General features: G+C 44.7%; 1 protein-coding gene across 4 annotated transcripts in view; it reads left to right on the forward strand.

Annotated features, from left to right (window-relative positions):
* Positions 1-26,340, forward strand: part of NEDD4L (NEDD4 like E3 ubiquitin protein ligase) — a 945,521-nt gene that overhangs the window by 186,620 nt on the left and 732,561 nt on the right. The window lies entirely within an intron of this gene.

A 26,340-nucleotide genomic window follows, 5' to 3' on the forward strand; every position in this document is an offset into this window, starting at 1 on the left:
CTTGTCTTATTCCTTCTTTCGTGAGGGGATAGGTGCAAATATAATTGCATTGTTTCCTACTTTGATGCTGTGTTTAGCACCTAATTGGATATAATGAATTCCGGCTACTTAAAGACTCTGCTACAGGCCCGCTAATCTTTGTTATAGGCCTTCCTTCAGTCCGATTGAGCAAGACCAAGGTGGGAAGTTCGTGAACCGAGTGGACGTATTACATTTCTTTGTTACCATACTATTCAGAAGCAATAGATTTTCTTTTATATATGCAGTCACCTAACACATTCTTTGAGAATACACTTTAAGAGACCTATCGAAAAAATAAGATGCCAGAATATTAGCTAATACCTTCTCGATCTAACAGATCAAGATGATCCGTGTCGAGAGCTTTACAAGACCTAAGTAAAGATTGTCATGGCTTAACTTTAAGGAATTCTAATGTGTTTAAAGTGCTGAAGAGACACTACTTGATAGAGTGCTTAACCAATTGTATTTGTGATAGTTTGACAAAAATATTGATCTTGGAAGTAAGAGTATATACCACCAGAAGTACAAGGCAGAATGTGTAGCGCTTTCTGGAAACATTTTAATGTATATTTTCTTTTTGGTCCACGTCTTTGGAAGAAATATGAGCATTTATTTGACTGTTGTCCTCAAAAGGAAATATTCCCTCTATTCAGGATAGATTGTCAAATTTACTGTTTTTTTTTTTTAATTAGTTTTTTTTTTATTTGTTTTTTTTTTATTTCACAATGGTAGAAGTAAAGCCAGCTCAATAGCATGATAGCATACTTCATGGATCCATGTTGAGACAAAACATAATCACAGCAAGTTCCAGAATCGGATATAAAAAGCAAATAATAATGTCTAATCAGTTCCCAGATTATCCTCGCTATGGGACCAGTGCACAAGGAGGGGCGGGAGGAAGCCATACTTCAAATGAGCTGTGGGTCCGTGGTACATCAGATATAAAAATCCTGAAAGGACAATGTCAAAAACAAAACTGAGAAGGCAGGGAGAACCGTTCATGTGTCCAACAACCAGTATGCACTTTGCTTCAGCAGCACTAAGGGCTAAGGGTTCTGCCCTTGGTTAGTAGTGGTATTGTGGGAACAAAATAGTTCTCTCAGGGTAGGTGTGTATCGTTTATGGTCTCAATATTCACAATATAAGTGTCCCAAATCACACCCCCAGCCCACTCCCCTGCCACGTCATGATCGCAGCGCATGAGATTCCGCATGTACCCATTACACTACTGTCATCAATCATTTAGCAATATTCAGGGCATAGGGCGCCTTCCACTGCATTGCAGTCTGTTGTTTAAAAAGAACAAATGCAAGGTTGACTAACCAGCGTATGTGCTTTTCTCACTTAGCTTTGGGGCAAAGGCCAAGCAGGCAGGATTCGAGGGTGGTGGTCAATACATGGCTTGTCAGTTCCGCAGTGATGGTTGTAATTACAACCCAAGCCTGATGTAATGGTGGGCATTTCCAGAGCATATGGTAGAACCCAGCGTCCTTCAGTTTACAGTGGGGGGGTATTTAAGAGCCAATGTGGGATGCATGAGATTTAGGTGTTGGGGGGAGGTGTAGGGGGGGGAAATAAGCTTGATGTATGTTGTTAAATTAAGTAAAGCAGAATCTGGGATTCCTGGACACCACCTTCACCTGCCGCAGAGCCCTCGGCCAAGCCTTGTCCGACAGTGGTTGTAGAAGAACTTCATCCTACTGGGTTGCGCCCTTCTCAGATTCGCCGAAGCATTAGAGGTCAGTTCCTCGTACAGTGTGGAGACAGCTTGACATGTTCCACCATGTGTGAGGAGTGTGTGTAGGACAATCGATTAAGGCAGCTCTCCGGGTTCCCAAGTGGCTTGCACCACGTGTTGGATGGCCTGATAGGTGAGGAAATGGCCCACCCCCACAGTGTAGGTGTTCAGTGTCTGTGAATGGCATGAGGATGCCCTCATGGAAAAGGTACCACAAGGCATCTGTTCCATCCAGCCTCCATGGAGTCAGGTAATGTTGAGCAACCAACTCGCGCGTGGACAGTAATTGTTTCAAACCAGTCATCTGGGAATAGGGTAGGGTATGGTATGGTGTGGTTACAGCCATGCACAAAACAGCGCTAACATGTCCTCGCTGTCATAATTAAACTCTGTCCCCTTAGTACGGTTGTTAACCAGATTTAGACACTTTCTGCACCGAGTTCAGACCAAACAGGAGTCCGCTCAGCGCTCTGAGTTGCATCCAACCAATGCAGCGGCCACTGCAGCTGCGCTACTGCAGAATAAAATTCAAAATTTGGGGCACCCAGGCCCGCCTCGGAGAGTTTGTTGCGCAACAGCCACGCCCAACTTCCAGCGACCTGTACCCCTTATCAAGGTCAGAAAGAGATTATTCAGTTCTCTGAAGAAACGCCTAGGGAGCGCAATTGGCACTACAGCAAAAAAGTACAGCAACCTAAGAAACACAAGCATCTTAGCTATCGCCACCCGTCCCAACAGAGAGAGGGGTAGCGAGCACCAACAGGAGAGTGAACCCCGCACCAAGCGCATAGCTCAGTCTACATTGCCCTCCTTAATAGCCCTGCCATTGTAGCAGATTTGAACACCTAGATATTTAAATGTGTTGCAACACCATTTTAGCCTGTGTCCTAGGGTGGCATCTCTTTGGGGATCAGGGTAAGAGGGAACAGGCATGATTTAGCCAGTTAACTCTGAGGCCTGAGACAGGTTCGAAGTCTTCCAGCAAGCACATTAAGTCTGGTAGTGAAGTGCCGACTTCTCTAGAAAACCCAGTGCATCAACTGCGTAAAGGGACACAATGTGATGGATGTTTAGATCCAGGATCCCCCAGTCCTGCGCCTGTAGTCACAGGTGGCAGGCAAGTGTCTTGATGGCAATCACAAAGAGCAGTGGTGTTAGCGAGCATCCCTGCCGGGTGCCTTGCAAAATTTGGCAACTATCCACTGACCTGTCCTCACTCTAGCCCTTGGATTTGAGTACAGCATGCGGACCCACCCTAGCATACTGTCCCCGAACTCCATGTGCTGCAGCGTTGTTAAAAGATATTCCAAACTCAGGGTTTTTTCGATATCATGAGACACCGTTACCCTATCAAATACTTTTGGGGTGTGTCATGTATGACCCATAATAACCGTCGTATACTAAGGAAGGTGCTACATCCTGGTATAAACCCGGATTGATCATCATGTACCAACGTTCTGAGCAGCGGAAGGAGTCTGTTAGTAAGTACTTTTCCAAGGACCTTAAAGTGTAATCCTTAATCTAAGGAGGTCCAATCGGTGGTATCACCTAACATCTAGTGGGTCATATCCTGGTTTGGAGAGGACCACTATTGCTGCTGCGTGCAGTGAGCCCGGGAGCCGTCTGCATTACCTAGCTTCATGAAGCACCTCCAGAAAGGACTGGGTGAGCAGGGCAGAGAACATGGAATAATATTCCACTGGTAGCCTATCCATGCCCGGAGTCTTGTTATGGGGTATCTGAGCTACAGCTGCTCTAACTTCGTCTAGCTGAAGAAGTTCATCCAGTTTGGCCTTCTGAAGAAGGGACAGGTGGGATAATTGGAGTCCGTACATGAATCTAGGTAGCAGATCGGAGGCGGGGGTGTCCGTGGCGCTGTAGAAAAAACAGTAGTAATCATGGACTGCATTGTTTGTCAGCCTGCATGGAGGCCAGACAGCCAATGGTGGTGCGCTGCTGATCACCTTTTACTAACCACACTAGTAGTCTATCCGACCTGTCCCCCTCTGCATGCATCATAGTTTGCCAGTATTTGTAGTCATGTCATTCCAGGCTGGTCGCCGCCTCTTGGTACCGGTTGCACAACGTCAAAGCCGGTTGAACGTCAACCGGTTGAACGCATCAACAACAACGCCCACGACTGCAAAGAACTCTTCAGCATCGTGAAGGAACTCTCAAACCCCAACGCCAACTCCAACGACATCCCGCCCTCCCAGAAACTCTGCGACGACCTCTCCACCTTCTTCCACCAGAAAATCACAACCATCGACGACCGCTTCAACGCCACTCCGCCGCCAGACCCCACCCCTGACATCTCCACAGACGCCTGCCACCTCACCGCCTGGACCCACGTGGACGACACCGAAACAATAACAACCATGAACACCATCCACTCAGGCTCCCCCACGGACCCATGCCCTCATCACGTGTTCAACAAAGCCAACGCCATCATCGCCCCCAAACTCCACGAGATCATCAACCTCTCCTTCGACTCCGCCACCTTCCCAGACAGCTGGAAACACGCAGAAATCCAACCCCTCCTCAAGAAACCCAAGGCTGACCCCAACGACCTCAAAAACTTCCGACCGATCTCTCTCCTCCCTTTTCCAGCAAAAGTCATCAAGAAGATCGTCAACACACAGCTCGCCCACTTCCTCGAAGACAACTCCATCCTAGACCCCTCTCAATCTGGTTTCAGACGAAACCACAGCACCGAGACTGCTCTCCTCGCCGCCACAGATGACATCCGAACCCAAATGGACAACGGCGAAACCTCAGCCCTCATCCTCCTCGACCTATCAGCCGCTTTTGACACAGTCTGCCACCGCACCCTACTGACCCGCCTCCATGGAGCCGGCATCCAGGATAAAGCCCTCAACTGGATCTCATCCTTCCTCTCCGACAGAACCCAGAGAGTCCGACTCTCCCCTTTCCGCTCCAAAGCCACCAACCTCATCTGCGGCGTCCCCCAAGGATCCTCCCTCAGCCCTACGTTGTTCAACGTCTACATGGCCCCCCTCGCCAAACTGGCCCGCCAACATCACCTCAGCATCATCTCCTACGCCGACGACACCCAGCTCGTCCTCTCCCTGACCAAAGACCCACTCACCGCCAAAACCAACCTCCACGAGGGACTAAAAGCCATCGCCGAGTGGATGAACGACAGCCGCCTGAAGCTCAACTCCGACAAGACGGAAGTCCTCATCCTCGGGCGCACCCCTTCGGCCTGGAACGACTCCTGGTGGCCCACCGATTTCGGACCCCCACCCACCCCAGCCAGCCACGCAAGAAACCTCGGCTTCATCCTGGACTCAGCCCTCACCATGTCCAAACAGGTCAGCGCCGTCTCCTCTTCCTGCTTCAACACCCTTCGAATGCTCAGCAGAATTTTCAAGTGGATCCCAACAGGAACCAGAAAGACGGTGACCCAAGCCCTCGTCAGTAGCAGACTTGACTACGGCAACGCACTCTACACAGGCATCCCAACAAAAGACATCAAACGACTCCAGCGTATCCAAAATGCATCCGCCCGCCTGATCCTTGACATACCCCGCCGATGTCACATCTCCCCTCACCTGAAGGACCTCCACTGGCTCCCAGTGGACAAGAGGATCACCTTTAAACTCCTCACCCACGCTCACAAGGCTCTACACAACACCGGACCTACCTACCTCAACTCCAGACTCAACTTTTACGCCCCCACTCGTCAACTCCGCTCTGCCAATCTCGCCCTCGCCATCGTCCCCAGGATCCCGGGCAAGACCGCCGGCGGCAGATCCTTCTCCTTCCTCGCCGCCAAGACCTGGAACTCTCTCCCCACCTCACTGCGCCAGACCCAGGACCTCCTCGCCTTCAGGAGACTCCTCAAGACCTGGCTCTTCGACCGCTAACAGCTCACCCACCTCCCCCCCCCTCACTCCCCCCACCAGCGCCTCGAAACCCTGACGAGTACATAGTGCGCTTTACAAATGTTATGATTGATTGATTGATTGAAAGGTCCTCAAGCACCCACGTCACTGGCAGCTACCGCCCTCTCTAAAGGGCGCAAGAAGTTTGGCCAGGTGTGTCCTTTGGGGGAAGGCGGGGGGAGAAGAGTCCAAAGCTGGCACCCTTGCAGTCACCACCCACCACCACCTGGTATGCATCCCATACTATGGCCTTGAGAGGAGTAGATCCCCTGTTGAGGTAGAGATATTGGGTGATGCATGCCGAAAGGCCCTGTTTGAAGGGAGGGTCTGTTAATGTGTCAGTTTGGAGGTGCCAGGTAGGAATCTGCACACATGGTCTGCCCCACTCTATAGCCGTCTGCAGAGGGCAATGGTTCAAGGCGGACCTAAGTGGTTAGTGCAGTGGTTCCTAACCTTTTGGCTTCTGTGGACCCCCACTTTATCATTAGTGGAACCCAGGGACCCCCACTATATCATCATTGGCATTCGCCCCCCCCCCCCCCAATTCAGTCATTACTGAAAGCTGGGGACCTATTCTGATAATATTCAATTTTCTAAGCAGTCGCGGACCCCCTGAGGAGGCTTTGCGGGACCCCAAGGGGTCCCCGGACCACAGGTTGGGACCCACTGGGGTTAGTGCATAGAATCAAGTCAATACAAATATGAATGACTATTCTCGATTCTGTCAGGTATCCATCCGCCACACATTGTGACGGTGTCTCTGCATCAACCAAGTCTAGAAGCGTGTCGTCTGGGCACCCGCTGCGCCCCACTGGGGAGATCTAGAGCGGGCCCAGAGCACATCTGAAATGCAATTAAAGTCCACACCCCAAAGACTCGGGCCTCTGGGTCCGGGAATAATGCAAGAGTGAGTGCAGCAAAGAATTCCATTTGGTGCATAGAGCCCCCTCAAATGTTAGCAGCACCCCATTTAGGTGGCCCTCCACCACTACATATCTACCAGCATCTATGCTGTGCTGCTGCGCCACAAATGGGATCCCTGGTGCAATCCAATAAGCACACCCCGGACAAACGCTGAGGTTGTAGTACCAAAATCATGCCCCCTCCATTTGACTGGCTTTCTGAAGTTTCGCAGCCGTAAGATGCTTTTCTTGCAACAGAGCTGTGTCTGTGCGGAAGCGCTTGAGGTAAGCAGGAGACATCATGCCGTGCACATCCATGTCCCCATGGTGTGGTGCAGGGTGAGAGTATCCGTGCGTGTCCCCATGGTCTTCCCCAGAGGTGTGCGTGCCAGGTGGTAGTCCATGGTGCAAGAGGACTCGTACCCTGTGTACACAGTGGCACATTAGCAAAACCTGCAGCGTTCCCACCGCACAGCATACTCCCTTCAATGGACGAATGGACTATGGCTTTACTGAAACGAATCCAACACGGCAAAGAGAACATAACATGTGTACCCCTCCCAGGGCATGAGTCCCCGGCCAAACCCAGAAAGCAATAAAAGAATTTGACAAGCAATTAAGTAGTATATACTTAATAAAGAAACCATAATTATAGTTGCCTAATATTTTAATTAACACTTGCTATTAAAAATGTTTGAGGCTTAAATGTAATGCTGAATAATAACTGTGAATGTGTTTTCCTATATTTCTTTTGCACTAGAGGTAGGGTGTTTTAAATGTGTGTGCAGATTCACAAATTCTATTTTTTAAGTAAAAACATTTACATGTAGTTTTAGTTTTTGTTGAATTTTGCTCCTGGAACACTAATAAAAATCGGAGTAGGACACTGATTTTCAGGATGACCTGTTTCACTATTTCTGCATGTGGAAACGGTTGTTTCATCAACTTTAATGTTGATTTAATGTTCGTGGATGTTAGTTATTTAACCAAGATGGCTCCAGGGCCCCCCTTAGCGCAGTACTCTGTGTACGGGCGGCAGGCCCCTGACTGGGTCCATAGGGGAGTGGGCTCCCTCAAGGTACTTTGCAGGAGGCTGCCTCCCCCCCTAGTTACGTTACGCCACTGCTAGGGTTAGGGTTTCTGTAGAGTTAGCATCCAGGGTGCGAGGCCACGCGGGGAAGAAGAAATGCGCTTTACTACTCCCCCACGCGGCACCGCCTCACAACTGCCCTTGAGTATTAAAGTCGAGGTGCACTCGGGACCACAGCTCCTCGACGCCGCCATGCGTCCTAGGCAGAGGACACACAACTCGTAACTTAGCTCTGCTAACGCTAGACGTCCGCTTGGCAGCAACTGAGAGAAACCAGTAGGACTCCAAATATGCCATGGAGGGGCAGCGTGGGGGGAAAACGACTCAAGTGCGCAGCTAAAGGCGTGAGGAATGCCAGTGATTTTAAGCTGCAAGTAAATGTCACAGTTAAACCCTGATTACAAACAACTTTACCGCTTGGCTGTATTTTTTTTATTTGATTTTTTTTTTAATCAGTTGTCATCGAAGGACAGTTGAGCATAATTATCATTGAAAAGTGGGAGTGAGCGTGTCCATGGTGAAAGTGCAACCCGGGTCAAAGGAAGCACGCTGTACCCATTCAGGGACATCTCCTGTGTATTCGTTCCCAGATTTTCATACCAGTAATGGCAGCACTGGAGAAATCTGCAGTCTGCAATCATTCGGGAGAAGCGGACAAGCTAATGCATTTTCAAGGCTTTGGGAACATGTTTTTGAAGGTCGAAATAGGTGCTTTTCTCGTAGTCAGCGATAGATAGTTTGATCGCCATCTGGTTTCTGTGAATTGCTAACAACCTCGTAAGAATTGTTGTTGACTATTTATATTTTGTTTCCTATAAAAAGAAAAATCAGATTCAGTGTTTGAAACATAACCTTTTAATATCAAAGGATAACACTTTTAAATGACATAGATTATATTTAACGTAAAATATGTCGGGTTCACAAGGTATTTGATACGCATAGTGCACCTTTATCATGCACGAAAATTATTATCCATACATTTCAATATTTTTGATAAATTTGATAGTTATTCCTTCTATTATACAACTTTTCATAAGTAGCTATTTTCTAAAAAAAAAAAAAAAAAAAAAAGTCTGTAAATATTCCTCAACAACTATTCTTGAAATGCTCTTCCTGTTATTTCATTAAAACTATTTTGGCCTCAAGTGATACCTTTGTTATAAAACTTCACTTTTTTTGGGGAGACAAACCACATGGGTCACATTGCTTTGCATACACGAATTTGGTAATACGAATGTCCACGTTTGCAAAAAAGTCAATGCACCTGACTGTTCGCGTCCACACGTTCTTTCATCTTTCAGTCATAAAGCATATTTCTCGGAGTTCCAAGTATTTTTTTTTTAGAAGTTCAGGTAATGTATTTTACGTTTGGAAATGTCTATACACGTACTCTGAGTCAAGATCATTTTTCGCTTAGGCCTTCATAACTTTTTGTCCGCATAAGCTATCCATGCCAAATTTGCGCCTTTTTTTTCCAACATCCTAGGTATTCTAAAGGTACCCAGAGTTTCTGTGTTCCCCTGGAGGAGACAAAGAAATTAGCCAAAAAACACCTACAATTTTTATTTTTAATTTTTTTTAAATGGGGGAAAAAAGGGATGCCGAAGAAGGCTTGTGGTTTTTTTCCCTGAAAATGGCACCAACAAAGGGTTTGCGGTGCTAAAATCACTTTTCCATCTTTCAGGAACAGGCAGAGTTCAATCAGAAAACCGAATTTTTCAACACAGTTTTGGCATTTTACTGGGACATACTTCATTTTTACTATTTTTGGCGCTTTCAGCCTTCTTCCAGTTAGTGACAGGAATGGGTGTGAAACCAATACTGGATCCCGGAAAGCTAAGCATTTCTGAAAAGTAGACAAAATTCTGAATTCAGCAAGGGGTCATTGTGTAGACCCTAAAAGGTTTTCCTACAGAAAATAACAGCAGAAATAAAAATAATATTGAAATTGAGCTGAAAAAAACCAGCCAATTTTCCCCACGTTTTACTCTGTAACTGTTTCCTGCAATGTCACATTTTTTAAAGCAATATACCGTTAAGTCTGCTGGACTCTTCGGTCGCGGGGATATATAGGGCTTGTAGGTTCATCAAGATCCCTAGGAACCCAGAGCCAATAAATGAGCTACACCTTGCAGTGGGTTTTCATTCTATTCTGGGTATACAGCAATTCATTTGCTGAAATATAAAGAGTGAAACATAGGTATCAAGAAAACCTTTGTATTTCCAAAATGGCCACAAGATAAGGTGTTTAGAAGCAGTGGTTATTTGCACATCTCTGAATTCCGGGGTGTACATACTAGCATGTGCATTACAGGCCATTTCTCAAATAGGTGTCTTTTTTACACGCTGTCTTACATTTGGAAGGAAAAAAATGTAGAGATACACAAAGGGCAAGAACACTTGTTGTGCTATTCTGTGTTCCCCAAGTCTCCCGATAAAAATGGTACCTCACTTGCGTGTGGGTAGGCCTAATGCTCGCGACAGGAAAGGCAATATGGACACATTACATTTTTACACTGAAATCTGACGTGTTTTTTGCAAAGTGCCTAGCTGTAGATTTTGGCCTCTAGCTCAGCCGGCACCTAGGGAAACCTACCAAACCTGCGCATTTTTTAAAACTAGACACCTAGGGGAATCCAGGATGGGCTGACTTGTGGGGCTCTCACCAGGTTCTGTTACCCAGAATCCTTTGCAAACCTCAAAATGTGGCCAAAGAAACACTTTTTTCCTCACATTTCGGTGACAGAAAGTTCTGGAATCTGAGAGGAGCCACAAATTTCCTTCCACCCAGCGTTCCCCCAAGTCTCCCGATAAAAATGGTACCTCGCGTGGGTAGGCCTAGTGCCCGCGATAGGAATAGATCACACAACGGTCAATGTTGGTCCTTACATGAGGCAACTGTTGACCTTGGAGTGATCCATTCCTGACACAGGCACTAGGTATAGGCACTCAAGTGGGGTAGTGTTTTTATCAGGACAGGTGAGGAATCACTGGGTGGTAGGCATTTTGTAGATTCCAGCATATTCCTGTAGTTTGTGTGACAGAAATGCAAGAAAAATTGAGTTTTTATTCATCATTTCAGCTTTGCAGGGTATTCTGGGTAAGAAAACTTTGGGGAATCCGCACAAGTCACACCTCTGTGGACTCCCCCGGATGTCTAGTTTCCAGAAATGTTTGGGTTTAGTATGTTTCCCTATATGGCCACCGAACCCAGGACTAAAAACACAGGTGCCTGCCTTACAAAACCAGTTTTATTTGTGATAGATAATTCTGATGTCTCCATAATATGATTTGGGCGGTGGAATTTGGTGCCAAACTAAATTGGGGAGCTCCCAAGAGAGCGCTCTCTCTCTGTGCTTGCCGCCGCATTTACCGACTCCCTGGGTTGGGCTAAACCACTATTGCCCCATTGCACAGACTGTGCTTGCGAAAGGACAGCAGGACTGTCCACATCACCTCCCTCATAGTTTACTGGAAGAGGAGTTATCCAGTGGGACTTCTCCGACTGAAGAATCACTCCGAGTCTGCGCCATTGTCCTATCCCTCAGATGCTGTCTCAGTATCTGCTGTCTCAGTCTCTGATCCTATGTCTGAGCTGTCCTCTATAACCCGAGTGACGGTGTCAGCAGCAGTCATCCATCAAGATGCCATTTCTGCTATTAGCTAAACTGTTGCTCTAAAACACTAGCCTACGTAGAGAGTCACAAAATTGCTGGTGTGTGTGTGTGATAAGTGCAACAGTAGGGGCCACCTTACCTGCGCTTCGTCCCTCAATCAGAACGCTTTTTCAAAACACTCAAAAAGCACCTTGTCACATACCATTCGTCAGTCTTTAGCACCTCCTGCGCCCAGTCCAACAATCATTATTGGTGCTCCCACTCCCATGTCCTCCTCCTCCTTGGATTCCCTCATTGCCATCCAGCAAAAGTGCCTTTCATCTCTCCATAGCCGCCACCCATCCCGCGCATACATTTCATTTGTATTATAGTGTAGGAAATGGCACACTTTACTAATGTACCCAGCTATTTACATAAAATACAGATTTGCTCTTTGCAGTAGGCATATAAACCTTCGGCGATTCTCTATGGCACTAAAGCTGCCACTAGAGAAAAGTCTGATCCTTTTGTAGCAGAAACATAATCACAAGCCTTACTTGACTTTTTTTTTTATTGTTGCCTAAAAGCTACAATTGAAATGCGTCAGATGAAGTATGTGCATTGCTTTGAAGGCGCAAGCTGCAACTACAAGACAAATTATAAATATATATCACTTTGATATGTGGGTCTGGTTTTCCTGGGGGCCGATCGCAGCCCCCAGGTAAACCACACATGCTTTGGCAAATATATAAATATATAATATAGATCTATAGATCTAGCTGTAGATAAATCCATGTAGATAGATATATCGTGACCCGCACCAGGGAGAAAGTTAAGATGTTAACCTATGGTAACAAAATACATCGGCTCTAATAAAGTTGTAATTTTAACACTGCTTGGGAACGGTTGTTAGATACACTGGATAGCCGTAAAGGTAGATATTATAGCAAGCAGTGGCAAAGCCAATGGGTCAGGCCTCGGCAAAGTGGTGCAATAGTTTTTTATTCTAACTATACGACACAAAAGAAAACAAAAAAGAAAATATGAGGCCACCTAAATGTGGCTGCCTTATCCTTGCAATAAAAAGTAGAGGATTTGCCTTCTACGCGGGTTATCATATTGTTTTTTTAACTTAGATGTTTTTTGATCTTGGAAAGCCTAGCTGAGTTTCTTGGAGGGTGTACACCACCTTTTCACATACTGATTGACTAGTTCCTCTGTAGCCATGACTCTATTCTTCTCACATCCAGTCTTATCAGAAAAAAACTCTGGTGATAACACAGGGTGATAACTCAGGGTGCTATTCAGCACTTTACGAAATACATACATAAAATAAAATTAATATCTGACTATTAACTGATCTATTTTTGTATCTTAATATAAATGGCCATTTCAGTAAGTTCTGAGGTTATTGAAAACCAAGCACATCATTGCCAAAAAAATTATCAGGTTGAATTTTAAAAACGATATTGAAAAAAATGCCCATTGTAATGTTATAAAGCATTTCATAAGTACAAAAGTGATGAAATGTGGGCCTGCCTAAAATGCACGAGAAGCAAGTACACTCGACAGGGATGCTTAAACAGAAAAAAATTATTCCAAGAGAATAGGTTACAACTGAATGCATTTCTAAACAAATGTACCAAGCAAGCAGAAATGTTCAGAGCTTTGAAGGCCTTGTGTTCCCAACTCCTTCCTAAAAGACTTGTTCTTCTTGGGAGTAACATTTCTGCTTGTAAATCTCTTCGTTCAAACATTAGAACCCAATTCTCCGTCAGTGCCTTTTGGAAGCAGTTAACTCATCTTTGTCTATTCCTGGGTTAATATGTTTTATTGATGATGACCTCCTGTGGCTCCACATGATAATACAGAAAGTGGTTATTGAAAATGGGGTAGTAATACTGCATGCTGCCAATATACGTAGACTTCTTCTATTTCAGGCTAGAGTCCCTTTCCAAGGCAGGACGGCCTCTTAGCGAGGGTAATATGGTTGTAGGTGTTGAAAACAGCTAACCGATCGACCCTGGTACTTTCTGCAAAATCGTTTCCATTGTTTTCTATGGAGTAAGACTCTTATTCTTTGAAAATTCATATTTTAACTTGTTTGTGTTCGATTTTTGTCGTTTTGGTCTTGTTTGATTTAGATAAAAATCTCCTATTTTTCTAAACTGGCGTGGTGTCCATTTTGTAGCGTTTTTCCTGTATTACTGTGTGTTGGTTTAAATCCTTTACACATTGCTTCTGAGCTAAGCCTGCCTTCTCATACCAAGGGGGTGAGTGGGGGTTAGCCAGGTGTGTTTCTCCTTTGCCCTGACTAGAGTGAGGGTCCTTGCTTGGACAGGGGGCAACCTGACTGCCAACCAAAGACCCCATTTCTAGCAGGTCCATTCACTTTTCCGACCAAATATAAAGCCACGCGAGCGTGCGTCGGAAAAGTCAGCGATACGTCAATTCCTTCCTCGCAAGGGAGGCCATGCGTTGTTTCTTCTTCAGTCGGGTTGGCGATGTGTTGCTTTTCTACCTCGCAAGAGCGATGCATTGATTTCCGGACGGGGCACCTTGTAGCCGCGCAGAGTTGGGATGACTTTGACGCCCAGGGATGATGCGTGGAAAATCCGGTCGCATGGTGTTAGATTACCACGCTGCGTGGGGTTTGCGTCGTTATCAACCGCTGCAAGCAGGTGTTGAGCATCGTTTATCCAGCCGCAATGTGTCGCTCTCCCAGCCTCAGTGCAGATTGAGCGTCTATTTCAGCCACAAAGCCAGTCGCGCATCGTTTTATCAGCCACTTTGCATACTGTGCATCTCAAATTTCCATGCACTACGTTCTGTGCGTAGATTTTCAGCTCTTATTCTGCCAACTTCACCTTTCAAGGGCCCAGGGACTGGATAGGGCACCACTTAGCAGGGGTCTCATCAGAGAGTCCAGGTGCTGGCAGAGGAAGTCTTTGATGACCCTAAGACTTGAGAACAGGAGGCAAGCTCAGTTCAAGCCCTTGTAGATTCTTCACAAGCAGGAATATACCACAAAGTCTAGTCTTTGTCCCCTTCCACAGGCGGACGCAGCAAATGCAGGATAGCCCAACAAAGCACATTTTCAGGCAGGAGCAGCACTTCTCTTCTCCTTGGCAGAGGGTTTTCTTGAATCCAGAAGTGATGTAATTTTCCACTTATACCACTTTCTGCCTTTGAAGTTGGTAAACTTCAAAGGGAAGTCTCTCTTGTTTGCAAGATCCTGCCTTGCCCAGGCCAGGCCCGGCCCCCAACACACACCAGGGGGTTGGAGACTGCATTGTGAGGGGGCAGGCACAGCCCATTCAGGTGTAAGGGACCACTCCTCCCTCCACTCTAGCACAGATGGCTCATCAGGATATGCAGGCTACCCCCCAGCTTCCTTTGTGAATCCCCTCTAGACAGTGAGACAAACAGCCCAACTGTCAAACTAACCCAGACAGGAAATCCACAAACGGGCAGAGTCACAGAATGGTTTAAGGAAGAAAATGCCTGCTTTCTAAAAGTGGCATTTTCAAACTAACAATCTAAAAACTTCACTAAAAGATGTTTTTCTAAATTGTGACTTCAGAGCCCCCCAAACTCCAAATTTCTATCTGCTCTCAAAGGGAATCTGCACTTTAATAATATTCAGAGACAGCCCCCATGTTAACCTATGAGAGAGATAGGCGTTGCAACAGTGAAAATACAATTTAGCAGTTATGCTGAGGATGTGTGTGCCCAATCATCTGCTGACAACAGTTGGGGTGTGAGGACAATCAGGACACTCGTGGTCTGGATATCTTTCCAGACACTGGGCTGGCATCGCCCCTCTGGCATGGAAGAAAATGCCTTTTAAGCATAGTTATACGGAGGGATTCCAAAGTTCTCGACCTTCAGTTAACAAATAGGGAGGTGACTACTAATGCCTCACAGAAGTGCTTCAGCAGAGGAAAACAAATACACAGCCCGTACCTCCATTCAATGAGACCCTCATAGACACCCCCTTTGGGGCTTGGGCAAAACTCTGTTCTAGACCTCCAGTAAACAGGCAGATAGCACAGCGCCATCAACCAGCCCTGTGTGATCCAGATCCTTTGACTCAGCAGGCCATGCCTGAGAACCCAGTCGAGCAAGGTCAACCCTAATGCATTCTCTACCAAACCATCGGATGGGAACCTTAGCGCATCAAAACCTTTGAGAAGTGCATGTTTTTGTTGACTAGTTCAGCACTAATTTTGGTTAACTCTACCTGCCACTTCTGGCACTCACACAGGTCTTGCCTGGTGTCCCTGACAACTTCCATCCCACCTCTATGCAAGTCAGTCAAGATGATTGCAAAGTGGCAAAGTTTACAGCCTGCTATGGCCTGGTTAGCACATATTGCCTAGGCAGAACTGGCACCAGTGTGCTTCGCCTGAATGAGGTGCATGAGCTTCACCAGTGACATCCAACAATCCACGTTAATTGACATGCCTTTCAATGGCTGTCACCTTTTTGGTGAGAAGTTAGGCTTGGCCCTTTGGTGCCTTAAAGACTGTAGAGCTATGGTGCTCACCCTGCCATGTCAGCCACACAGTTTCGCCCCTCTGTTGCAATGTTGTGGGTTTCCAATATCACCAAGAAGTGCAGCCTGCCCACTAATTTCTCCAGCCCATTCATGGTAGTGGCTATGGTACCCACAGATTATCTGGACCACAGGTACAGCGTGTGGCTCAGTCTTAGCTGCTCCAGCACCTCTTTAGCATCTTCTCCGAGACAAATAGCCACCCTACTGGAAGTAGGATCTTACATTTTGTGCCTATGTGGCTGTCTGTAAATTCAGACAAGTGGGTACTACAGATTGTTCAACGAGGTTTCATGCTGCCATTTTTTGTCACCCTGCTGCACCTTCCATCATCCTCAAAACAGTAGAAGGACGACCTTCTGTTTCTCTCGTACCAGGAAGGGCAGGTGCTTAAGGCCAAAGGATCCATAGAGTGCTTGCCTGCATTGGAAGTAGGCTTTTGGTTGTTACTACTACTTTCTGGTGCTGAAGAAGGATTAGGGGTGGGGGGTGCTTCATCCCAGTTTAGATCTTGATCATATTACGCATATTACTGCCTTTCTGCAGAAGGCCAAGTTCAAGATGCTCACCCTGGCCCAGGTTTTGTTTGCCCTGAACCCTAGAGACTGCTAAAGTTGGGCCTGTAGGACACTTATCACCACATTCCCATCCTGCAGGTGCACAAGTTCTAGCTGCGGTTCATGGGTGGAGCTTGTAGTATTTTCACTTAGCTGTGCTCTCCTTTGACCTTAGCTTCCCCTCCGGGATTCACAAAAGTGCTGGTGGTGTTTGCAGTACATCTTCGTAGGTCAGGGGTTCCAGCATTCTTTCCACCTTGATAAATTACTGTTTAAGGCGGGCTTGACGTAATGGCAAATCTTCTAAGAATGTTAACATTCACTATCAACATGCTGAAGTCATCCCAGAGTTCAGTACACAGACTATGAACCTGATGTTCCTTCCTCTGCTGTGGTTCTGAGTGAGGATGACTAAGGCTGCTGGGACTGTTGGCCTCCAGCATCCTGCTGGTCAATCCTGCAAGGGGGCATATGTATACTCTTCAGTGGGATCTGAAGTCCCAGTGGGCTCAGCATCAGAGGGTCCTCTCAGATCAGGACTAGATTTTGGAAGATATTGCAAAAGTACTGCGCTGGTGGTAGCTAGACAGTGAATGTTTCAGTAACAGACTCTTCCCACTCAGAGTTAACTATGGAGACTGATGTATCACTTCTGGGCTGAGTCAGCCACTTGGGAAAGATGGAAATCAGAGACATCTGATCTCCGGTGGATGCCTGGTTCCACATTAGCCTCCTGGAGCTGTGGGCCATCCACTTGGCATTGAAAGCTTTCCTAACATCCATCAAAGGGAGGCAGCCATGTCTCATAGGCACCACCACCACCACCAGGCGGTATTGCAGCAAACAGGATGGAACACCAGGGAAAATTCCTGGGGGTACACCACCTGGCGGGATCTCTAAACACAAAGGAAGATTAACTCAGCCGCTGACGTCTAGTGGATCACAAATGGCACTTGCACCTGAAGTTGTGAATGGTGAGAACCTTGGCTCGGTATATTCGCCTTTGTTGAAAACATGCAATGTAAGTAGCTTTAGGTGTTCTGATTTCCATGGTGTCTCTCCCTCTGAGACTCGTTCTGCCTAGAGTGGAACTCCTGTATGCCTTCCCGCAGAGATCTCTCCTGCCCGGAGTTTTGAAGATCAGGAATGGCCATGCCCAAGTCATCTCTGCGGCACGAGGTTAGGCAAATAGAATGTGGAATCCAGAACTTCTGGGCATGAGCATCTGTCCTTCGATCAGGTTGCCACTTCAGGAGGACCTTCTGTCACAGCAACAGTGCATTGTCTGGACCCGAGCCATCACAATCTCCACCTTTGTGCTTGGCGATTGAGTGGCGGTGCGGTTGACTGCATTTGCCCTCCCTCCTAAGGTTTCTGTGTCATCTTGGTAGCCAGGTCCCTCCACCTAAAAGGTATGCACCGGCCATTGGAACAAGTTAGTAACTTGGGGCGCAACTCGACAGATTAACCCAGCTTCTGGAGTATTGTTTTTTTTGCCCTAGCCCAGAGCCCCACAAGGGCTTGCTTCTACATAGCTGTACATTGTGGCCTTTTAGCCTCACATTGTGGCTACTTACCCTCAAGATGTTTTTCTTATTGCCTTAACATAGGCCCGATGGGCGAGAGAATTACAAGCCCCTTCCCCTTCGACCCACCCTACACCACATTCTTCCCAGGTTAACTAGTTCTGAGAACCCAAGACTCCTTTCTCAAAATAGTAGTGGGTCCTTTTCATGTCTGCCAAAGTATTACCATCCCAACAGTCCTCCATTCACCTCACTCCTCTAAAGAGGAGTAGAGACTCTATCAATTGGATCCTATCAGAGCTCTTCGCTTTTTTTACTGATCATACCAGTGAACGTCTGTGAACGATCAGCTCTTCTTTGGATTTGTTGCAGACAAAAAGGAAGGCAGTGCAAAAGAAGATAGTTTATCGTTCAGTCATGCTCTGCATCAAAATCTGCTACAGTGTAGCCAAGAAACAAGGCCTGGAAGGCTTGTGGACTCTTTCCACCAGAGCCAGTGCTTCTATCAATACTGGCACGCTGAGTTTTGCCAGGCTTCTACGTCACCTCACTGCACATGTTCATGAAGCACTACAGTTTGGAAAGCAAGGTCTGTCGAGACAGATGCTTTTCCTGCTCAGTCCTGCAAGAATTTCTTGGTATGAGCCAGTTCACAGATCCTCCACCTGGGAGGTACTACTTTGATATCTATTTGAAAGGTCAGGAATCTGCGGTTAGAGGTATCTATCAGAAAAACAAGCTATTTACCTTTAGTAAATCTCATTCTGGTAGATACTCTTCTGGATCCACCTGATGCCTGGGGAGTATTGAAAAGGTTAGGGATCTGTAGTTAGAGTATGTATCCGAAAGTGCATTACCAAAGGGAAGTAGCTTGTTTGTCTGACTTGGGTTCATAGTCTAAATTATAATTTGTAAATTGATTGGCAGATAATTGTGGGACTAAGTCTACTAAGAATACTTGCTTTGAGGTTTTCCTGCTTTTTACCGACTAGATTATTCAGGCATATTTAGATCATCACATTCATACAAACAACAAGTCCTTTATTCTAGTTTATGAAAGCTTGTGGCTGTTTTGCATTACATTAGTATTTTGTAAGATCTGTACAGGCCAACCATAGTTAGCCTATTGTAATCCACGGTGACCTCCTTCCCAAACAAATGTATGAAGTTTATTTTGTAAAAAATAAATAAATACATAAAAATTTTTTTAAAAATCATCACGTTCCTTGCCATTTACACTTCCTGAGAGAGGTGGGGAAGACCCGGGAGCACACATTCATCCATTTTGAGGCATTCACTTTATTCCTACGTACATTTTTCAACCTAATGTTATAAGATTTACTTTAAAAGGTCAGAGTAATTTTCTTCAGATAATGTTTTATAGAAGTTTTTTGTTAGTTACCATGATTAGACGATTAAAACAAAAGTATGATGCTTACCTTACGACTAGTTTCATATTTAGCACTGCAGATTCAATATGGTTTGTTTTAAAGGCCAAGCATTTTGGAATAGTTACCACTTTTAATGATCTCACCTGCTGCCCGGGATGCAGCAGTGAAAATTAGAAAATTAATTAAGATGATAATCAAATACTTTGATTGGCTTCAGACTTCATACACAGAATATGCTCATTTGAGATTATATTATGGATAATGGTGTGGCAAAGCAGAGGCTAATCGCCTCTTCCAGCCATTCTTCCTAGACTTCTGAAACCTTCCCTGAAAGCCTATGTCCTTGTATTGATTTCCCTTTGAGCACCTTGTGCAGTTATAGAAAACTTCTCTCGTGGTCTGTGACATCTATGGGTCCCCAGTGAACAAGGTAAAAGGTTTATCAAAAACCAGAATGACTGTAGTGATGGTGCTTCTGCTCCTCTCCCCCAGCTCACACTTGAACATTATAAACCATTATAAACATCACACTCTGACATCACCCCCAGTTTTGAAAGTTATATTAGTAACATATTCCTTATTCTGAGAGGAAAATTTATATTTAGCTGATATATTTTATTGGAAGTACTTGGAGAAATCGTTCTTGTGGAAACTGCTCTCCTTGTAGGAAAATGGCTTCCTACTTCAGTGGCTCGAGGTATGAGGTTTGTAAGGGGTCCAAGATGCTTTAAATCCCCTATAGCCCTGGCTGTGATTTCCAAGGTTGAATTTGTAACAAGGAGGGTGATTCTCTTAAACATCCTAGAAATAACCACCAACCTATTGACTCTGTTTTCCCCCACAGCTCAAATGCAGCAAAGTAACCTTAACTTGCCCAAGCAAAATACCTGCCAGAGTCTAGTGATAGTGACTCTGGACGATTGGAGCCACAGGGATTTCAAGATGTCAATCAGGTGACCACTTTAGCCAAAGCATGTATGACCACTTAGCACCCCTGAGCCCTATCTTTTTTCTAAGGTTTAGGTGTCCCTGGTTGTCCAGAGATGCTTTTTAGGGTCTGACGTGAAGGTACAGCTATTGCCAGACAATTATGTGAGCATCACTAGAGGCAGTGCTTAATTTGTGCTTGTTGTTTCCGGTGCTGAGCACCGGGGCTTATTCTTATGCCTCAAGCATTTGCTGCGAGCAAAAGACACATATGGGAAAGACTGAAGAAGAAAAAACAAAAAAGCGTCATAAAGGAAGAAAATAGAAAGTTGCAGGATGAGCTGAAGGGGCAGGGGTGGCCGTAAATGGATTTAAGAGGCCGAGATGGCTTCAGGATCACGCTGCCTCAGTATTCAGTACTGGCAGATTTAATTACAGCAGTCTTGTGTTTAAGAGAAAGGCTTTGAGCACCGGCACCTCTTTATTTACAAATTAAGCAATGACTAGAGGGGCTTTGGCACCACATGTTGGGAGCCAGTGGTACATGTTTGGATCGGGCACAAGTTGTGTGCTAGCAGAAAAAATGCTTGCCATCCACACAACTATAGTTTTGTTTATTTATCAAGCTACCAGATGCTTCTTTAGTAGGGAGTTTGTGCTGATCCATTTTTTCTATCTCGCTGCCCTCCATGAGTGTGCCAGGATGCAACTATTTCCCGCCAGATAACTCCGCATATAGCCTAGCGTATTTTACCTTAGTTCTACATTTTGAAGAGGGAGGAGAGATGAGGAAGCTCTGTCCTCTTCGATCTTCATGCCTCCGTTTGGATGACATTCTATGGGGCATTGCCATCATTTGACGGACTTCTGATGAAATTAACAGGTTCTATCTAACAATGGGGATCACATCTATTTAAAGTTTAAAGCATTTTTATTCATGTGCTACTTGTTGATTTCGTTTTTCTTCAATAGAATTTAATTTGTACATTTTCAATTTACGTTGCTTTTCTACAGCCCCGAGGATAATGTCAGTGGATGTTGTATTTTGTACTGTTTTAGTTTGTATCTAAACACCCCACTCAACCCGTGTTTTGTGTTTTTCTTGACCCTTCCTCATGCTTAAGCGTGTCATAGGACGTTCGCATACCAGTCCTGTTTTTGTTAAGCTGGACAGCACAAAATTTTAAATGTAATTATGGACAAGTACAAAATTTAGTGACTGCTCTTTTCAGATTAGTTGATGGAATGCAACTTCCTCCTGTCTTAAACAATATTTTTATTGAATGCAAGAAGGCAATGTTGATCATTTTGTTTACATTGGAAAGAGTGAAAGTTGGTGAAGGTGCGTGGGATTTTCTGCGTTTTATTTTATTTTAAAAAATCTTTTTAGACATCACTAATCTGCAACTGTTTCGAACAGATATTAAACTTTAGTCATTGCCCCTCTCAAACAGAAGCCACTGCCATGAAGTCCTAATTTAATGACCACTGTTTTCCCTATGCATTGGTGCGCTGTACCAGCCTGATGGATGGAGAGACATTTCTCCATCTTTGGATGTGGGGATTCCAGGACTGTTGGTCGTGAGTGGGGCTGTCTCCTTTGCTTGTTGCTTCTTCGTGTGTGTGGGTTGTGAAGAACAGAATTTTACTTTCGGTTCAGAATGCCGTGCTACCTTTTCAGAAGGTTTGCTTCATGCGTTCTCACATGGGAGTTTTCTTCTTTTATCCATGCTTGTCCTGCAGGGTTTCTCACTTCCACAAGTACAGCACGTCATCGCTAGTAAATATTGTATTTTCTGTAAATTTTGATCATGCAACTGTCTCAGAAATAAGATGTTGCTCCTGCTTGACAAGACTCTATGCAGTAACAATGCCTGGTAGCTTTACACGGCTTTGGTAGCTGGCAAATACGTGAGTCTGGTCACTGCTGGACGTCTGCATACATAGAACACCGGAAAGGGTAACTTTACTTTACATTTAAGTAATTGGGGACTCATGATACCACTCCTCAAAGGATTAAATAGCTATACCAGAGAACTAGGCAACCATGGAAACATTACCCCAGCTTTATCGCAGGGTAATCATCCTTCGTTTTGCACTTCCTCCTCAGTGTTCCAGATGATCCACACAGTCTCCCCTCTAATTGAGTCTCCCCATAAATAACGTTTTGGTTAGATTAGGGTCCATTATTAGTCATTGATTCACTGTCTGTCGATTTGAAAACTACTGGAGTCACCTTTGAAAAGACTGAAAAGCTCCTAACCTGTCTCATATCACAGGAACAAAAATCTAAAAGAAGTAGTTGCCCTGGGCCATCACTGCACAGAAACATTAAGTAAGCACTGCCCAAGGTGAGTTCTTGACGGTTTCTAAAAGCTTTAGTGCCGCTCTGATACAGCCTTATAGTACAGACGCCCAGGTTCCTCCATGTTTGAGCACTAGCATACAGGTAATAAAAGGTAATAGGAAGCGCCCCTCCCAAGCCCAGTGGGAGACCTAATAAAACCAATCTGATTTATGTTCCAATAGATCCTCCTCATTCAACTGAACTGATACAAATCAACCTGAGTGGGTATTTCATAATTTCAGATTCACATCAAAATGCTGCACAGAGAGCAGATTGACATCCTATTTGTCACTGTAGCTGTTTTACAAACCCACCACCCCGCTCATGAACTTATTCACCCCCCCCCCCCCAACATTCCTAATCAAATGTCTCTTTTGAGAAGATTGCTAAGGAGATGGTCTCAGTCATCCATAGGAAGTAATTTCAGAACAAGTGTTTCAAAGTAGGAAACTGTTCTTTGAGTGCCTGTAAGTTAAACTCCAATCGCAGAATCTTTAAGATTAAAAAAAAATAGACCTGCCTCTTTTAATCAACTCAGCAGAGTACCATACCTTTGTTAATATCCCTGTAAAAAAAAAAAAAAAAACTGGAGCGAGTTTAGCATGGTCAGTGAAAGCAAAATTACTAGGAAAATTGCTAACATAAGACCACCATTGCATATTGCTGAGTTTATCACATCCAGACTATTAATGCAGTCGATACCCACATCGCCCCTTACTAGATTCAGGTGATCAACTGTTTGCTGATCAAGGAAGGAGTTCCAAAGTGGCTGAAAACAGGATCTTCACAAAAAAAGAAAAATGAACGCGGACCCTGAAGACTTGAACAACTTAAGCCTGTTGTTGTTCTTCCATTTCTTGCAGTTCTTTAAAAGTTGTGTTTTAACCCGGTTGATACAGTGTATAAATATCATAATTGAATAGAATATTTGCAGTCAGGCTTCAGACCTGGCTGCAGCACAGTAACAGCCGTGCTACGTATTGTGGACGATGCTCTTTGCCTCCTTGAGAAAGGAGACTCCTGCCTAGTGATTCTCGTTTACCTTTCAGCAGCAGTTGCTATGGTCAATTACAATTTCAAAGAAAAAAGGGAATAAGTATAACTGTCCCAAGCTGGTTCTGCTCTTATTTGGACACTGCTCGCAACAAATCAGATCAAACAAGTTGCTATCAAATCTGGCCCTTGTAATGCAAGGGATCCCTTAAGGTCAATATTTTCTCCAACTCGCTAAGCTTGTACCTTGACCCTCTGATCACACTTCCAAAGCATTCAAACCTCTGCTACCATTTTATAGTGATGATATAAAGTTACATTTGAAAGTGTCCTCTCAAGAGGACATACTCACACTTAATCAAACTTTAAAAGTCATCCAAACATGTTTGTCCATCAACAACTTGATGCTGAACCAGATGAAAACGTAATTATTACCCCTCTATGCTCCTCCAGAGTGTTTCTGCAGCACAAGATTGGCTAGACTGCCACAGTGTTGGCTAACTGCTAACCTAAAGGGACTGAATGCACCAAATCACTTGGAATCACTTTGGACAGAAGTTTAAACTTACAAACTCGAGTGTCTCTGCTAAGATTTTCACTGATATCTCAAACTCTTCACAACTATCAAACCTTTCAACCCAGTACTACTTTTCAAGAATGAGATACAGTCACTAGTCCTCTCCAGATTGATCTGTGTGAATACCCTACTTGCAGGAATCCTCTGAACACACAACTCTGCTCTCAGCACACCTGCAAGACCTGTGATCAGAGTAATGTGTTTCAAACACCTGTGCTGAATACCCTCCATTGGCTCCATGTACAAGCAAGGAGCATCTTCAATTTGGTTTGTATCACCCAGAGAGATCTTCAGCGTGGGACTCTGAAATACTTCGCTCAGAAACTCATGCTTTCAAGAGGCAGTCAGTCTTTCAGAAGTTCTAAATCCCATCTCCTTTAGTCACCCAGGTTCAAGAAACAGAACCATCTCCTGGGGAGTGCTCCCAAAATCTGGACCTTGGCTCACCTGAAGTACAGTCAAACTTTGTTAGAATGTTTAAGAAAAACTTAATAATCTAACCGCCATCTTGCTTGATTTGTTCTATAGGTCTGATCTTTGGTTATGAGTCTCCTATTTGATGCCTCTTGATTTAGCTGTGTAGCACTCTTAATATGTAACTATGATGTCTTCTAACTTTGATTGCAAAGCACTCTTGGTCAGTGATTCCCAACCTATGATTCGGGGACCCCTAGGGGGTCCACAAAGCCTACCCAGGGGGTCCTTGACTGCTTAAAAATTAACTAATATTAACAGATTAATTAAGTGTACATGAATAAAGTGACTAAATGTACAATTGACATTTTTAAAACCTACTGTAAATGTCCAGGAATTTGAAATTAGAATCTAAGAATTAAATTAATATCCTCAAATTGATTTGTGGGAGCAGTGCAGGTGCATCAAAAAGAATATAATATGAACGATGTCTGGCCTCAATTAGATTTAGAAAAGCTCAACCTTCCTATTAAATTTTAAAATGTAATTTTTTTAATTTTGTTTGCAAATTAAATGGGTTATCAACTGTGCATGTGTTTAATGAAATGCTTGTTTCTGTATTTTTGTGTACTGTTTTGAGGTTCAAATCATCAACAATGTATAGGCCTGGGTCCCCGGCTTCCAGTAATGACTCAGTGGGGGTCCCTGGGTTCCAGTAATGATAAAGTGGGAGTCCACAGAAATCGAAAGGTTGTGAACTACTGCCCTTGGGTCTTTGTCTCATTGTAAAAAATAAATTGTGGCATGGACTAGATCTGGGATACTCAAAGTACGGCCCGAGGGCCGCATGCGGCCCTCTTGACCTTTAATTGCGGCCCCCTGGTGAACAGCAGCACTGGGCTGCTTTTCTCTTGACAGAGCAAGAACAAAGCCTTGAAACAAACTGGATTACTTTATTTTCATGTTAACTAATGTAACAGTGAAGAAGAAAAGAAGGTGTCCTAAACAACCTCTCTTTAGGAACACCTTTAGTTTTAAAGACATCTTGCACTAAACATGAAGAAACATGATACGCTCTCTGCAAACTTCAGAAAAATTATTATTTTAGTAACATGCATGAGCATTTTACCTCAGTAGATCAGATTATACCACTGTATTGAGAGGCATTTATTAGCAGTAATAGTTTTCAAACATGATCTTGGAAACATTCCTGCCACCCCCCATTCTGAACACAATACCATTATTGAACCAAGAGGCAAGTCATTTGTCAGGTGCATCTTGTGTGTATTTTAAGGAGGCTCACATATGTGGTAAAAAGGAGGCAAACTGAAATTAACCAATTGCCTAAGATCACACAACTTGGTCAAGTGGGGGAAGCCAGGACTGATACCAGGTTTTCCCTCAAGTTTTACATTTGAAGTTATTTCTTTGACTTTAATTCTCGGTGTATGCGAATAGAGCACTGGTGGCAGACAGAAGTCACATGAAGGCTCAGTTTGTTGTTCATACCATGCATCTGCTTCACGTCCCCCTAAGCCACCTTTCATCACCCTGACCCTCTCACTGTTGGTATCTGTGCGGCCCTTGGGCACGCCAGTGACAGTAGTTTACGGCCCCTAGGGAAATATTTCCAAGTACCCATGGACTAGATGATATTCTCGCCCAACCCCAAAATAAGCTTTGTACACATGATTTTAGGGTTAGCGTTGATCAGCAAGAACTCCTTGTCAGACTCTGTTATCTATTTGACTAAATGTTCGATTTTGTGCGACAGGATTTGTCTGTTGGCTTCAGG

This window comes from Pleurodeles waltl, chromosome 1_1, assembly GCF_031143425.1.
Source record: "Pleurodeles waltl isolate 20211129_DDA chromosome 1_1, aPleWal1.hap1.20221129, whole genome shotgun sequence".
In the NCBI taxonomy this organism is placed as follows: domain Eukaryota; kingdom Metazoa; phylum Chordata; class Amphibia; order Caudata; family Salamandridae; genus Pleurodeles; species Pleurodeles waltl.